This window comes from Mus caroli, chromosome 6 (genome assembly GCF_900094665.2).
Source record: "Mus caroli chromosome 6, CAROLI_EIJ_v1.1, whole genome shotgun sequence".
Classification (NCBI taxonomy): domain Eukaryota; kingdom Metazoa; phylum Chordata; class Mammalia; order Rodentia; family Muridae; genus Mus; species Mus caroli.
In genome coordinates this window covers 27,871,947-27,877,946 of record NC_034575.1, presented here as the reverse complement: position 1 = coordinate 27,877,946, position 6,000 = coordinate 27,871,947, and positions in this window count along the sequence as shown.

Genomic DNA, 6,000 nt, shown 5'->3' with positions numbered 1-6,000 from the left:
CAGAGGAGCCATTCAAGAGAGATGACAGATGGAATGTTTGTGCTTGTTTAAGGGATAGGGATGAGAGATGAGTCTCTTCTGACTTATGCTTAGCTCGTCAGAGATGATCACTCTAATCCTGTGCAAAGGAAATCAGAAGGCCTTGGGACCTCGGCAGAGCTCAAGTTTGAGAGAAATGGGAGTGAGGCAGGGGTTGTTTCTCACTGTCTGTGCTCACTTCTCCCCGTCAACCCCCTCCCTCCACGTCTTTACCCCAACAGTCAATATTCCAGCCACTATCATTTGATGAGCATACAGAGAAGAGAAAAGAAATGAGATGTCAGGGAAAACCTATAAAAATGAAAAAGACCACGTAGAGGAGTATCCAGGCAGTGACAGAAAGTGGCTGCTTAGAAACCGGCTATAAACTGTGTAAGGGTTTTGCTCTAGAATAAACTTTATGCCAGGCATACCAGGAAATCGCGGGGCATTGTCAGGAGTATGGCCCATGTGCAGAATTTATTTTAGCTATATACTGTTAAGTGGTGTCCATAAGCAGAATAGTCACCAGGGCTCACCCTATCGGGAGGCAAAGGCACAACATATACAGTCTATTGTGAGCCAGACATTAACAGTGCAGGTTCTGACTGCTGGAAGCTGGAGATGGACAGAGAGATTCTTGAGAAGTGAGAGATTTCTCTCTCATGATTTTGCGGAATATATGGGTAGCTCATTGAAGACTGTGGTCTGTGCTGTTACTGATACGTTATATGCCAAAAGCCGCATCTTTATCCTCCACTTGATAATGCCACTTACTTATTGCGACTTGCTTTATGCTATTTTGAGTTTGTAATCTCCTTAAATGTACTACTTAAAATTCTTATATTCCAAATATGTCACAGGAGCACATGTGCATTCACACACACACAAATGCTCACATGCAGGGAGAACGACTGTTTAGCATTTCTCTGTGTTCAAATGGTTTTCTGTATGATAATAGATGGGAGGAGTTTGCAAGCTGGGGCTCTGTGACAGCCTGTCAAACATGTCATCGTCCATAGTTTCAGCATGTGCTCATCTTGACTGAGTCCACCCATAGTAGCTCTTTCCAGTGATTTTAATTGGCTAGCTATAACTATGGCAACTATATGGCCTAGATTTTCTAGCATCATCCTGGTTTCAAGGACTGTGTTTAATTGTCTCTCTAAGTACATGACTAATGTCAGGGCAACTGTTTCAATTTCTAGCTCAGAAAGAAAGGTTGGTTTATCTACATTCAATTTCAGGCCGGACCATTGATTCCAAGTGCTCTGCTGTGGAGCTGCAGTGCTCCTTAAGAGCTATGAGAGGGCCCTTGTGGTGTGATGAAGAACACACTCATTAGCTCTGCTGGCCAGGGACCAGGACCTGGGCTGTCTACCTCCTCAGGCATTGTTCTTTCACCTTTGCCTCCGTGTCTCCCTTTACTCCTGGCCCAGTGATGAGGGACAGTCAAGGGACTTGTGAGGGAGCAGCTGAAGAGAAGATTTTGCTTTTAGCAATTTATGCTTGAAAGAAGGGGGTTGACAGGTCAGAGTGTATACTACAAGCTTTCTTTCCACCGGAAACATCGCGCATCCCAGTGGAATGGTTTAAAAGTCTAGGTGGCTGTTTTTCACCCCTACCTCCCTACTCCCAGGGGAAAGGGTGATGGGAAACAATCTCTTCCCACCCCCTTTAACCCTCCATCCTTCCTGGTTTCTTTCCCCTGCTTCTCTTTTCCTCTTTCTTTTCTTTCCTTCTCCTTCCTTTTCTCCCTCCCACCATTCTTCCTTTCCTCCCTCCTCTCTTCTCTTTCTTTCTGTGCCTCTTTTGCTCCTTTCCTCCCTCCATCCCTCCTTCCCTTTCCCCCTTCCTTTCTTCCTTCCCTCTTCTCTTCTTCCCCCTCCTTCCTTCCTGAGCCTCCCTTCCTCTTTTTTCTTTCTCCCCAGGGTTTGATATGGTACAAAAGTAAGAAATGACACCGAATGATGAGTTGGAACACTACATTTTTAGTGGCTGTATTAGTTAGGAGTCTCTAGAACAGTGGTTCTCAACTTTCCTAATGCTATGACTTTTTAATACAGTTCTTAATGTCATGATAACCCACAACCATACAATTGTTTTTATTGCTACTTTATAACTGTAATTTTGTTGCTATTATGAATTGTAATGTAAATATCTGATATGCAGGATATCTGATATGGAACTCCCAAAGGGGGGCCGTAACCTAGAGGTTGATAAGTGCTTTTCTAGAGGAATATAACCTATGACAAACCTACAACAAAGGCTATTTAATAGACACAGTGTGGTCTGGGTAGTCCAACAACAGCTGTCTGTATACAAAGAACTATGTAGCTTAGATGCTCAGCCACAAGGAAGTCTCCGCCATCCTAGCCTGACACTGCTCCTGGTTTTCAGTCCACAGTGGAAGGAAGAAGCTGGGCTCAAGTGTCAGCAAATATGGCCGCAGCAGTGCAGGCAACAGAATGGAAACACACGACAGCAAGGAGGAAAGGTAATCAGGAAGAAATCACTAGCTGCTCCCTCTGACCTCTTCATAGCTGGGCATCTTCTAGAAGGTGCCCCCCACACCAACACCAGAGGAGTGCTTTTGGCCTTACTTCCCCCAGAAATATTCTCACTGACCCACCCAGAACATGTTTCTTACTTGATTACAGATCCAATCAAGTTGATAACCAAGCTTAGTTATCTCAGTGGTTAAGATTTGTGAAGAACTAAGCTACCTGGGATCCTGCCTAGGCTAAGCTGTAACTCACGTCATGCTGGTCTCCCCATAGGCTTTTATTCCACTAATCAAAGATCCTCATTTATTAAAAACTATTTTTATTTATTCTTTGTTATTCTACAATGTATTTTGATCATAGCTATCTCCTACTCTCCACCTTTACCCTTCAGGTTTCACGTCCTATTTTAAAAATAACTCTTTTTGAAAACAATGTATAACTCACTGAGTCCAGTTAGGGCTGTCATCATGCACATAGCCATGAAGCTATCTAGTGGACTGTGGGCAATATACCTAGGGCCACTCAACCGAGGAAAAGGGACTCTACCTTCCCTTGAAACCATCACTTGCCAATAGCTCCTTCTCTTGGTCCTCATGAGCCCTTCATTACCCATGCTGGAATTTTGATTGATTTGATGTTGTTCAGGTAACCACAGTTGTAGTATGGTGGCAGTGGCATCAGCATCAGCATCAGCATCAGTATCAGCATCAGCATCAGCATCAGCATCAGCATCAGCAGCAGCAGCAGCAGCAGCAGCAGCAACAGCAATGGGAGAGGAAGAGAGAGAGGGGAGGAGAGGTGAGCCTGTATGGGTATGTACGGAGGCCAGCATTTGATATCATGATGTCTTCCTCAGCTTCTCTACTTTAGATTATGAGACAAGGTCTCTTCACTGACCTCATCCTTTGAGCTGAACTGGCAGACTGAGGAGCCCAAGGAACTGCACCACAGCGCTTCACCTGTCTCCTAGCTTCTTATGTGGGTGCTGGGGGATTTGAACTTGGGTCCTTATGGTTACAGCCAGCTCCTTGCTCAGCACACTCTTTTTGATGCTGAGACTAGAGCTTTGTCCATGCTAGCCAAATGCTCTGCCACTGATCTCTGTCTCAAGTCCCACCTTTTTATTAAAAACCTTTCCCATTTGACTTTATTGAATGCTAAATACATTTCTGTCCTTCTTTGTTAATGTGTAACTTACATGTCAAAAAAGATTACTTTAAGTGCACCAGTCAGTTTTAGTGTATTGGTAGGGCTGTAGAACCCTTACCATAAACTAATTTTAGCCTCTTTCTATCAATAGCTCTGCAATGAAACATTGTACCAATTATAACTCCATCTTCCACTCACCCTCCCAGGCCCCTAAACCCAGGCTACTTTTGTGTTCCATAGATTTTCTTATTCTGCACCCTTCACTTAAATGGGATCACATAACATGCAGTCTTTCCGTGTCTGGGGTTTTTCTTGGGAAGAGTTAAAATACATTTATTTATATCATGTATGTATTCTGTCTGTCTATCTGTCTGTCTGTGTTCCAAGTGTATGCCTGGTGCCTGCAGAGCTCAGAAGAGGGGTCTTGTCCTTGAGAACTGCAGTTCCTAGCAGTTATGAGCTGTCACATGGGTTCTGGGAACTGAACCTGAGCATCAAGGGCTCTTAACTACCGAGCCTTCCCTCCAGCCCCCTGTCACAGTGTTTCAAGTTATCACATAACACTGTGGTTCTTCCATATTGTAGCATATCCCAGCACTTTGTAGCTTTTTATTATTCAATACTATTCCATTATCTGGAAATGCTGAGTCATGTTTATCCATTTATCAAATTTGTGATGCTATTCCTGATGGACTGGATATCTTCATTTCATTTCTGGCTTGCTAGTTGTAGTGTATAGAGACACACAAGAAGTTCTTTGAGCTTATATTCTGAAACCTTGCTGAACTTTTTAAAAAAATTACTTTTTTTTTAGTAGATTCTTTGAGATGTTTTTCTATTTATAAGATCATGTCATGTGTGACGGAGGCAGTTTTACTTCTTTCTTTCTTTCTTTCTTTCCATCTGGATGTTTTTATTTTGCTTACAGTCCCCGTGTCACCTCTCTCTAGTCTGCCGTGATGATTCCGCGTTCAAACTCATTATCCAGGCTGCTCTGCTTTTCCTCTTGTACTGTGAATTTCACAGTGAAACTTGAGGACTCGATGCCAAAAATAGAGAAAAGGGAGAGAGAATCTAAGAGGTTCAAGTTTGAGTTTTGTTTTTTCATTTGAGCTAACCTATGTTTTTGGCTTGAGAATGCTGTCTTTGGAGTAGATGGCCATGAAGAAGCTATAGCCAGAGGGAAGGGGAGACCATCTGTTCTCAAGAGTTCAGGAAGAGATGGTAGGGACGATGGACCTGGAACTGGCCTGGGGAGAACCGTGTTGTCACTGTGGGTGCCCCCCAACATCCCCATAAGATGTATTAAATTTTTTTAAAAGAAGATCTATTTAGTGTTGCTTGAAACACACTAGGAGTTGGGAAGTATTCTGGATCCTTTGGTGAGGAGAGCACCCGGATGCTTCTGGTGCTCTGATGGAAGGCATCCATTGCCTTCTCAGCCTTGGCCTTCATCGTCTTTAACAAGTGTTATTTGTATCTCCTCACTCTCCGTATGGAAGCCTCTAATTTTGTAAATATAGACTGAGCAACTGCTCTATGAAGCACCCTTCAATACACGCCGTATATGGGGTAGGAAGTGAGGTGATTGTGTTTGTGGATGGGGAGGACACGCTGTAAGGAACGGTAGTCCCTGTGTATCTGGGTTCTCAACAGAAGCAAACTCAACTGTGATGTAATGGGAGGACACAGACAGGAGCAGGCAGTTTCAGAACTGCAGGGGAATATCATGTAATTTAGAGCACATGTGTTGAAAAGAATGACACAATGAGATGAAGGGCACTGCTACTATATGCTGGGATATAGCAGCGGGAGGGACATAGTGTCTTGTGCTACAGATTCTGACATGCTGACAAATAACTGAAGCTCAAAAATATTTCTTCAACATTGTAAATCCCTTTGGCCTAGGAGGATGCCATGGTATGCTGTATTTTCTGTCTTTTAATGTTGAAAAGGGCAAATGGAAAGAGGTATTTTTGTTCAGCTAGTTCTGTCCCCTCCCCTCCCCTCCCCCTTCTGCTCCCTGTCTCCCCCACTCTTCTTCTTCCCTCTTGTTTTTTCACCTTCACATAGCTCAGGCCTGGGGCATTGCATAGACAACTGAGCTACATCAGTAGCCCCATCCATCTAATTTCTAAATGAAAGAGTATTTCTCTGGCTCCGTAAATCTAAGATCATACTGTACTTTTAGCAACAGTGTTTGACAGCAAACAAACAAACAAAAAAAGCAAAACAAAAAAAAACCCCCTAAAACCAACCAAATAACCAAATAACAACAAAACTGAAACTGTGTGTGTGGGTATCCTAAAAGTTTTAGACTTCTTGG